Source organism: Cheilinus undulatus, linkage group 11 (assembly GCF_018320785.1).
Source record: "Cheilinus undulatus linkage group 11, ASM1832078v1, whole genome shotgun sequence".
NCBI lineage: Eukaryota > Metazoa > Chordata > Actinopteri > Labriformes > Labridae > Cheilinus > Cheilinus undulatus.
The window spans coordinates 36,980,489-36,992,129 of NC_054875.1; positions in this window are offsets into that span (position 1 = coordinate 36,980,489).

Genomic DNA, 11,641 nt, shown 5'->3' on the forward strand with positions numbered 1-11,641 from the left:
GATCTGAGTGCAGCCTTTGACACAATTTCTCACACCATCCTCCTCAATAGATAATCTTCCATTGACATCTCTTCCACCCCCCTAGACTGGTTTCACTCATAACTCTCAGCCGCGCACAGTTCATCCGTTCGAAATCCTTCATATCCCAGCCCTCCCCCGTCACTTCCGGTGTGCCCCAGGGCTCTTCTTTGGGCCCCTTCTCTTCATCATCTACCTCCTTCCCCTTGGAAGTATTTTCTGCAAATTCAATATCCATTTTCTCTGTTCGCGGATGACACCTAGCTCTACCTATCCAGCAAACCCAACTCTTTACTCCCACCCCCCTCCCTCACCAACTGCCTATCAGAAAAAAAAAAAAAATCCTGGTTCACCTCAAACTTCCTTAAATTGAACAGTGATAAAACAGAAATCCTCCTTATTGGCACCAAGTCCACATTATCCAAAGCTGACAGTTTCTCCCTCACAATTGACAGCTCCTCAGTCTCCCCCTCCCCTCAGGTTAAGAGAGTGAGTGTCATCCTTGATAGCTCTCTATCATTCCAAGCTCACATCAATAATATTATCCCGTCTGCATATTTCCACCTCCGCCCCTCCCTCACCCCCCACACCACTTCTGTTCTCGTCCACAACCGCGTTACCTCCTGCACTGATTACAGTAATTCTCTTCTCCTTGGTCTCCCTCACAAATCTCTCTTTAAACTTCAACTGGCTCAGAACTTCAGGATAGCATATTCTTTGTAATTACTTTGTCCCATTTTATTTCTTATTTCTGACTATTTTTAAAATCTCTAACTCTGTTTTTATGTCACTTCTCACCCATTGTTGCCACTTTACACCCGTTTTTGTCATTTTATTCCAATTTTACACCTTTTCACCATTTTTTGCTTCTTTTGGTTCTTTAAATCACTATTCATTCATTTTTACCATATTTCTGCATCTTTTGCCCATTTTAGTCACCATACAATATTTTTAACCACATTTTTTCACCATTTTGACATTTTAGTCACTTTTTACTATTTTATAAAACCTTTTTGCAGCTTTTTGTCCATTTTAGTCACTTCTCATTCATTTTTACCACATTTTCGCTGCTTTTTGCCAGTTTTGATCATTTTTTACAGTTTTTTACCACATTTTTGCAGCTTCTGACTATTTTTATCATCCATAACTCCTTTTTTAAAATCACTTTCCCCCAATTTTTGCTACTTGTCACCTAGTTTTTGCCATTTAATGCCTTTCTTCCTATTCTGTGTCCGCTTTTTGGCCATTTTAGTCCCTTTTTAGTATTTTTAGCACATTTTTGGCTGCTTTCTGACCATTTTTGTTATCTCTAACTCCTTTTTTGACACTTTTCACCCATTTTCACCACATTTTGCCAATGTTTTACTGCTATGTTACCACTTTTTTTCTGCCAATTTGTTCCACTTTTAAACCTTTTTGCCAATTTTGGGCATCTTTTCGCAATTATGTCATTTTTCCTCTGAAGATTTTAAGTTCCTTGTAGTTTTTCTCTGGCATCCTGATTCTGACATTACTTTCCAATTGGTTTGGCTCAATGTGCCCATCCACATTGTTAAAATTACAAAAAAGTATGTTTTCAGAAAAGGGGTTTACATTTTGAAAAAGGCTGTGTTATACTACAACATGAATAAATAAATCATTTTTTCTTTCTTTGATAAGAGTGTTTATTTTTTTTTAAGTTAAATATAAAATATGGTTATCAAAGATTAACTTTACAACTGACCATGATTTTCCCAAGTGGCAACCTCCGGTCCTGAAAAATGAAGCCAATGCTGAAGTGCAAAAAACTGCAATACAGCGAGTGTCCACTTGAGGCTGCAAGTCCCATACACACAGCAAAAGCATTTTCATTTGGTGAGGAAGGCTTTAAAAATGCTGTATTAAAGCAAACAGGTGTGACTTCAAATCACACCCAGTACAAATATTTGAGATAGTGTCTGTGATGACAGATATTCAGAACGTTCACCACCCTCTGATATGTGCCAACAAAAGCAGCTAGAAGGGAAACAGCTGTTGACAATAATAAAGAGAAACAGCTGAGCTGGATGTGACAAAACTTTCAATTTCAGATGTAAAGACCAAACAGAAATGCATCCATGCTGACAACGTATTTTCCCGCTTTTTGCCAGTTTTGGTCATTTGTTACTTTTTTTTTATTACACTTTTGCATCTTCTGACTTTTTTTTCATCCATAACTCCTTTTATAAAATCACTTTCCCCCAATTTTTGCTACTTGTCACCTAGTTTTTGCCATTTAATGCCTATTTTTTGCCTTTCTACCTATTCTGTGTCCACTTTGTGGCCATTTAAGTCCCTTTTTAGTATTTTTAGCACATTTTTGGCTGCTTTCTGACCATTTTTGTTATCTCTAACTCTGTTTTTGACACTTTTCACCCAGTTTTTGACATTTTATTCCAATTTTGACCCTTTATTCCCAATTTCTGGTTTTTGACAATTTATGCCTCTTTTAATCCATTTTTGCCACTTTTCACCACTTTAAATGCGGTTATTACAAAGGTATTTTTCAACAATTTGGCTCTTTTGTTGAGCAGTTCTCGGTTACACTGGTCTAAATAATTAGTGTACTTATTTTACTGCAGACTTTGATTCAGATATCTCATGCCATGTGTTTCTTCTTATGTCTGTGGTCTCTAACGTCTTTAAAAATGTAGTTTGATTTAAAACAGTCCGACCTACTCTGTGAGCTCGTCCAGCATCCTCTGCTTGTCTTCAATCTCGTCTCTCAGTTGGCTCAGCTGTTTGTGGTGAGCCTCTCTGTGGTTCTACAGCTGCTCCTCCAGAGTTTTCTGTGCCACACAGACACAAAAAACTTCAGCTATTTCACATTTCTGTAACAGAGTTTATAAGTGACATGTTTCCCCCTTACCTTTATGTCCCCGTCCCCGTCATGTCTGCCGATGTCTTCCTTCTCCTCTCCTGACATCTCGTGTCTTTTCTCTGATGAAAAACAAAGATGAAAAATCAAGCTTACCTGTTTTTACTTGAGCTAAAATGTTTTAATGGTTAATATAAATGTGAGAACTGTGAGCCTGCAGCTTAGAGAGCTCCTCGGTCAGAGCATCCTGGCTCTCCTCAAGCTGTCTCTTCCTCTGCTCCATGTTCTGCATGTAGTCTGTCAGAGACTTGATCTTGGCCTGGTGCTGTACAGACCACACAAAAATGTGCTGTTTGTTTGTGCTGCTCACTTCCTGCCAACGTTTGTATGTTCCCATTTTTTAAATATCTATTTATTTTGTGGTTGACTGTCACTAGGAAGCAACCTGACTTCATCTGTCCACACAAACATTTGAGTGTCAGCCATGTTTTTCTGTTGACACCACCAGGAGGAAGGAAAGGTGTGCATGCATGTGTTTCATTGTCAGTCACACTGCCAACTACTGGCCTGGCATGCATACTACAGCAGTTTCAGGCACATTAGTGGATCTGATTGACATTTAAACACCAAACCTTAAAAAAAAAAAAAAAAGAAAAGGGATTCTGTTCTCAGAGGATTGTTTTTGTGTGAAAATGGCTGTAGCGATAATTATGCTAAATGTGCTGCTTTTTGACCGCAAAAATAAAAATGGCAGACTTCCTGTTTGTTTTACAGCATGGGTCCAGGAGGCTTTTTTGTAGAACCTAAAATGATGTATAAGCTCAAATATTTTCAAAATCCTAGGTTAAACCTGCTGCAGGGGCTGAATTTTCAAAAAATTATAGGGGGCGCCACTGAGCCAAAAAGCCACACCCATCCAACACTCATCATATCAATCATCTTGTTTTGCTACTGAGCATTTTTCTGCCAGCTTTCAAGGCTTTACAAGTTTTGCAAGCACTAGATAATTCTACTTCCTGTTACATGGCAAATGAAAAATTGTCACCACCACACCACACTCTTGACCTTCAAATTTGAGTAATACCAACCCTGAGGGATGTCCCTGGGCTAATTTCAGCAGGATTTGGCCTATATTGTAATAAATGGCAATTTTTTAGTGAGCACCAGCCACTTTTATCACTTTAAGAAGCATTTCAATTTAAGGGGCTGCCATGGCCATGCCTTTCCACAAATGAGAAATTCCCAAATAACTTTTGACCTAAGACATCACTTCTTGCTCTACACCAAAGATCAAGTAGTTTGGATGAAAGCCCTCGGACGAGTTCATTCAAATACGACCCCTAAAATATGCCTCATTTACCAAAAAATTGAAATTGGCTGACTTCCTGTTTGACTTACGATATGGGTCCAAGAGGATTTTTTGTGAGTCCTGACATGACGTATCTGCTCACACACGTTCAAAATCCTAAGTTAAACCTGCTGGGCCCTAATTAGGGCTACATCTACTAAATCTACTTCCTGTTTCATGGCGAACAAAAAATCGCCCTGGCCACGCCTTTTAACGTAGAAGTTTGACCATTGTATATGTGTAAGGCCAACTCCTTGGGAACTGCCTGAGTGAATTTCAGAATGATTTGTCCAACTATGTAGGTGCCGCAATGTGAAATTCAGGAGTAGTGACTTTCTGTTGCCAGAGGGTGGCGCTGTACAATTTTTCAAAATTTCAAGTTTGGATGTGTTCTGGCCTGGACTGCTATCAGGCACATGAAATCTGTCTCAGATATGACCATATATACTAGAGTTATGAATAAGTAAAAATTTTTGGCAAGACAAAATGGTGACTCTTGACTCTGTTGCCCCGTCGAGGCCCCGCCCTCTGACAAAAAGTCAACTTTATTTTTCACAAAGGAAAATCCACTTCTTTAGTCCTTCCTGACACAAATTTTAAGTGGATATCTTGGATAGTTTTTTAACTGTAGCTTGCACCATAAACCTTGACATTTCCTGTCACCACTAGGTGGCACTTTGATCTGTTTAAAATCTGACCATATGAATGGGTGCAGGCCATGACCGTCAATATACCAGAGCAGTCCAATTGGACAATGCACAGCTGAGTTATAAACTACTTCCTGTTTACCAGAGAAATATGCAAATTTGAGGGTTTGCCATGGCCACAAATTTCGACTAATGAGAAAACCCCGAATAAATTTTTATCATCCATGTCTCATGTAGCTCTGTGCCAAAGTCCAAGTCGATCAGATGAAATCCCTCAGAGGAGTTAATCCAGTTATGACACCTGGAAAAGGCCAAAAACAGCCCCTTTTTTGTATATTTATTCAAAATGGATGATTTCCTGTTGGAGATAGAGTGTAGGCCCAAGAGGCTTTTTTGTAGATCTACCCAAGCCACACCTGCACACAAAATTTCATGAATTTACAACAAAGTCAAAGGAAGGGGCTTTAACTTTGAAAACTGTTAGGGGGCGCTATTTTTGCAATTCTGAATTTTCATGTTGAAGACCCAAAAAAATATCAAAATTTTCACGAGACTGGATGGACGTGCAAAGTCTCCCATGAATTCAGAAATGTTAAGGGTCTCAGAAGTCCATGCAATGATGGCAAATGCGTAAGTAAAATAATCCTAGCAAATACAATTAGGTCCTCGCACCACTCAGTGCTCGGGCCATAATAATAATACATTTTATTTATAAGCGCCTTTCTCAAAACTCAAGGTCACTTTACAGATAAAAACGAGTACAATAAAACAACAGATAAAAGCTAACACAGTATAAAATGGGACAAAGTAATTACAAAGAATATGCTATCCTGAAGTTCTGAGCCAGTTGAAGTTTAAAGAGAGATTTGTGAGGGAGACCAAGGAGAAGAGAATTACTGTAATCAGTGCAGGAGGTAACGCGGTTGTGGACGAGAACAGAAGTGGTGTGGGGGGTGAGGGAGGGGCGGAGGTGGAAATATGCAGACGGGATAATATTATTGATGTGAGCTTGGAATGATAGAGAGCTATCAAGGATGACACTCACTCTCTTAACCTGAGGGGAGGGGGAGACTGAGGAGCTGTCAATTGTGAGGGAGAAACTGTCATCTTTGTATAATTTGGACTTGGTGCCAATAAGGAGGATTTCTGTTTTATCACTGTTTAATTTAAGGAAGTTTGAGGTGAACCAGGATTTTTTTTTTTTTTTTCTGATAGGCAGTTGGTGAGGGAGGGGGGTGGGAGTAAAGAGTTGGGTTTGCTGGATAGGTAGAGCTAGGTGTCATCCGCGAACAGAGAAAATGGATATTGAATTTGCAGAAAATACTTCCAAGGGGAAGGAGGTTGATGATGAAGAGAAGGGGCCCCAGGACAGAGCCCTGGGTCACACCTGAAGTGACGGGGAGGGCTGGGATATGAAGGATTTGACGGATGAACTGTGCGCAGCTGAGAGTTATGAGTGAAACCAGTCTAGGGGGGTGGAAGAGATGCCAATGGAAGATTATCTATTGAGGAGGATGGTGTGAGAAATTGTGTCAAAGGCTGCACTCAGATCAAGGAGGATGAGGATGGAGAGTAAACCAGAGTCAGCTGCTATGAGGGGGTCATTGGTGGTTTTTATGAGAGCAGTTTCTGTACTGTTGCGGGGGCAGAAACCCGACTGGAATTGTTCATAGAGGAATTGTGACTTAAATGGGAGAATGGGAAAGCCTTGGGACTTTCCTGGATGTTAAACATTGTGAAGGTAGGTCAGGAATCCCTTGGTCACAAGATCTGTAAAGGCTGAATACGTTGTCAGCATGGATGAATTTCTGTTTGGTCTTTACATCTTAAATTGAAAGTTTTGTCACATCCAGCTCAGCTGTTTCATGCTCCTCTTTATTATTGTCAACAGCTGTTTCCCTTCTAGCTGCTTTTGTTGGCACATATCAGAGGGTGGTGAACGTTCTGAATATCTGTCATCACAGACGCTATCTCAAATATTTGTACTGGGTGTGATTTGAAGTCACACCTGTTTGCTTTAATACAGCATTTTTAAAGCCTTCCTCACCAAATGAAAATGCTTTTGCTGTGTGTATGGGACTTGCAGCCTCAAGTGGACACTCGCTGTATTGCAGTTTTTTGCACTTCAGCATTGGCTTCATTTTTCAGGACCGGAGGTTGCCACTTGGGAAAATCATGGTCAGTTGTAAAGTTAATCTTTGATAACCATATTTTATATTTAACTTAAAAAAAAATAAACACTCTTATCAAAGAAAGAAAAAATGATTTATTTATTCATGTTGTAGTATAACACAGCCTTTTTCAAAATGTAAACCCCTTTTCTGAAAACATACTTTTTTGTAATTTTAACAATGTGGATGGGCACATTGAGCCAAACCAATTGGAAAGTAATGTCAGAATCAGGATGCCAGAGAAAAACTACAAGGAACTTAAAATCTTCAGAGGAAAAATGACATAATTGCGAAAAGATGCCCAAAATTGGCAAAAAGGTTTAAAAGTGGAACAAATTGGCAGAAAAAAAGTGGTAACATAGCAGTAAAACATTGGCAAAATGTGGTGAAAATGGGTGAAAAGTGTCAAAAAAGGAGTTAGAGATAACAAAAATGGTCAGAAAGCAGCCAAAAATGTGCTAAAAATACTAAAAAGGGACTAAAATGGCCAAAAAGCGGACACAGAATAGGAAGAAAGGCATTAAATGGCAAAAACTAGGTGACAAGTAGCAAAAATTGGGGGAAAGTGATTTTAAAAAAGGAGTTATGGATGATAAAAATAGTCAGAAGCTGCAAAAATGTGGTAAAAAACTGTAAAAAATGATCAAAACTGGCAAAAAGCAGCGAAAATGTGGTAAAAATGAATGAGAAGTGACTAAAATGGACAAAAAGCTGCAAAAAGGTTTTATAAAATAGTAAAAAGTGACTAAAATGTCAAAATGGTGAAAAAATGTGGTTAAAAATATTGTATGGTGACTAAAATGGGCAAAAGATGCAGAAATATGGTAAAAATGAATGAATAGTGATTTAAAGAACCAAAAGAAGCAAAAAATGGTGAAAAGGTGTAAAATTGGAATAAAATGACAAAAACGGGTGTAAAGTGGCAACAATGGGTGAGAAGTGACATAAAAACAGAGTTAGAGATTTTAAAAATAGTCAGAAATAAGAAATAAAATGGGACAAAGTAATTACAAAGAATATGCTATCCTGAAGTTCTGAGCCAGTTGAAGTTTAAAGAGAGATTTGTGAGGGAGACCAAGGAGAAGAGAATTACTGTAATCAGTGCAGGAGGTAACGCGGTTGTGGACGAGAACAGAAGTGGTGTGGGGGGTGAGGGAGGGGCGGAGGTGGAAATATGCAGACGGGATAATATTATTGATGTGAGCTTGGAATGATAGAGAGCTATCAAGGATGACACTCACTCTCTTAACCTGAGGGGAGGGGGAGACTGAGGAGCTGTCAATTGTGAGGGAGAAACTGTCAGCTTTGGATAATGTGGACTTGGTGCCAATAAGGAGGATTTCTGTTTTATCACTGTTTAATTTAAGGAAGTTTGAGGTGAACCAGGATTTTTTTTTTTTTTTTCTGATAGGCAGTTGGTGAGGGAGGGGGGTGGGAGTAAAGAGTTGGGTTTGCTGGATAGGTAGAGCTAGGTGTCATCCGCGAACAGAGAAAATGGATATTGAATTTGCAGAAAATACTTCCAAGGGGAAGGAGGTAGATGATGAAGAGAAGGGGCCCCAGGACAGAGCCCTGGGTCACACCTGAAGTGACGGGGGAGGGCTGGGATATGAAGGATTTCGAACGGATGAACTGTGCGCAGCTGAGAGTTATGAGTGAAACCAGTCTAGGGGGGTGGAAGAGATGCCAATGGAAGATTATCTATTGAGGAGGATGGTGTGAGAAATTGTGTCAAAGGCTGCACTCAGATCAAGGAGGATGAGGATGGAGAGTAAACCAGAGTCAGCTGCTATGAGGGGGTCATTGGTGGTTTTTATGAGAGCAGTTTCTGTACTGTTGCGGGGGCAGAAACCCGACTGGAATTGTTCATAGAGGGAATTGTGACTTAAATGGGAGAATGGGAAAGCCTTGGGACTTTCCTGGATGTTAAACATTGTGAAGGTAGGTCAGGAATCCCTTGGTCACAAGATCTGTAAAGGCTGAATACGTTGTCAGCATGGATGAATTTCTGTTTGGTCTTTACATCTTAAATTGAAAGTTTTGTCACATCCAGCTCAGCTGTTTCATGCTCCTCTTTATTATTGTCAACAGCTGTTTCCCTTCTAGCTGCTTTTGTTGGCACATATCAGAGGGTGGTGAACGTTCTGAATATCTGTCATCACAGACGCTATCTCAAATATTTGTACTGGGTGTGATTTGAAGTCACACCTGTTTGCTTTAATACAGCATTTTTAAAGCCTTCCTCACCAAATGAAAATGCTTTTGCTGTGTGTACGGGACTTGCAGCCTCAAGTGGACACAATTTTTTGCACTTTATTCAGTATTGCCTTAAGGTAGGTAAAAAGTGGGTCCTGTTGCTCCTCACAGCCAAGGTAGATAGGCACCTGGTAAGAATGCTTCTGGGGAAACCACTTAGAAGGCTTCCCATTGAGTACATCCAATGAGCAAACCAAGGTACATTAACATTTTGTAAAAAATAGATTTTTCAGACATGGTAGTAACATGCGTCCTGAGTGATCCAATCAAAAAGTGGAAAGCTCAAAGTGCAGTTGTGAAACCACTCAGGACGCATTTAGGATCTGATCGCTCAGAAGTCAGACCACATTCAGAGACTGGCTGATCTGCATGTGACCACATTCTTGTACTAATGTACAGAGGTATCAAAAGTATTCACATTCATTACTCAGGTAGAAGTATAGATACTAGGGTTTAAAAAGACTTCTGTAGAGGTTCAAGTATCAACTCAAGCTTTTTACTCAAGTAAAAGTATAAAAGTACTGGTTTCAGAACTACTTAAAGTATGAAAGTAAAAGCAATGTAAAGGGGAAAAAATCCATTAAGGACAAAAGCTTAGGTTGCGCCACAGGGGCTTATTCCATTCTACTATTCCATTCTATTCTATCATTCCATTGCATTGCATTCCATTCTACCATAGTGCACTACGCCAATACATTTTTCTAAAGGCCATAATGACTTTAATGTTATATTAAAATGTTAATGTTGAAAAATTTTGGATACACCCGTTTCAGCCACATTTATGCCCATTGAAAATGAAGGCATTTTAGTACAATGTAAATACATTCAAGAACCATATACAGTATGTGTGCTACCAGCCTCCTTGCTGGTGCTTGGTTGGGACATTTCGCTCCAGTTCTCTTGAGTTTCTGCCATGGACATCTTCGTACTAGGCTACATACAGGTGCATCTCAAAAAATTAGAATGTCATGAAAAAGTTAAATATTTTTTTTCACTCTTTTCTGAAACTGAAACTCATATATTATATAGACTTGTTACACATAGAGTGAAATATTTCAGGCCTTTATTTCTTGAAATGTTGATGATTATGACTTGCAGATAAGAAAACCCAAAATTTAGCGTCTCAAAAAATTAGAATATTACATAGGATCAATTTAAAAAAGGATGTTTTACACACAAATGTCAGGCTTCTGAAAAGTATGTTCATTTCTATGCACTTAATACTTGATTGGGCCTCCTTTTGCATAAATTACTGCATCAGTGCAGTGTGGCATGGAGGCGATCAGCCTGTGGCACTGCTCAGGTGTAACGGAAGCCCAGGTTGCTTTGATAGCAGCCTTCAGGTCATCTGCATAGTTGGGTCTGGTGTCTCTCATCTTCCTCTCTACAATAACCCATAGATTCTCTATGGGGTTCAGGTCAGGCCAGTTTCCCGGCTAATCAAGCACATTAACACCATGGTCATTGAACCAGCTTTTGGTACCTTTGACAGTGTGGGCAGGTGCCAAGTGATCTCCGAGGCCTTAGACAACAAACAACGTTGTCTGTCTCTTTCTGTAGATTTTTCTAAGGCCTTTGACTTTGTTGGATCAAAGTATAAGATCGTCTTAAATTTACTGTGTTCTCAGAGCATGCTGTCAGGTGGCAGAACCCAGGCTGTTCAGCCAGAAGTTGTCACATTAGAGGTATTACAAATCCACAATGGGGTACCTCAAGGTTCAGTTTTGGGACCACTCTTATTTACTATTTACATCATTTGCCTCAGATGGAATGTTCCAAATGCTTATTTTCATTTTTATGCTGATGATACGGTTATTTATTGCTGTGCACCTATGCCTGCAGTTTACTGCATGTTACTATAGATGGTCAAGAAACTGAGCCAGTATCTTCTTTAAAATACTTGTGGTTTTTACTTGATGAACACTTGTCTTTAAAGAGCACATTCACCATGATCCTAAAAACTGAAGCTTTTACTTCTTACAGAAACAAGTCCTGTTTCTCTTTAATGGTCAAAAAGAGACTGTTTTGTACATGAATGCTTCTGCTGACAGTCTTCATATGTTGGATAGTGTGTATCACTGAGCTCTGAGATTTATCTCAAACTGTGGATTTCTTACTCACCACTGTTCTTTATATTCTAAAGTCAGCTGGACTTCTTTAAGAATGAGTCATCTTGGACATTGGTACATGTCCATTTACTAAGCCATTCTCTCCCAAATCCCAGATTGTCTTTCTTCTTTTTTAAGCTTAAAGGTTGGATTACACAGCCTTTGTTCATTTCACTTTGTGCAGTTTGTTGTTCCCAGAGTCTGAACTGAGTTGGGAAAGAAGGCTTTTAGGTTTTCAGCACCTTTTGCTTGGAACA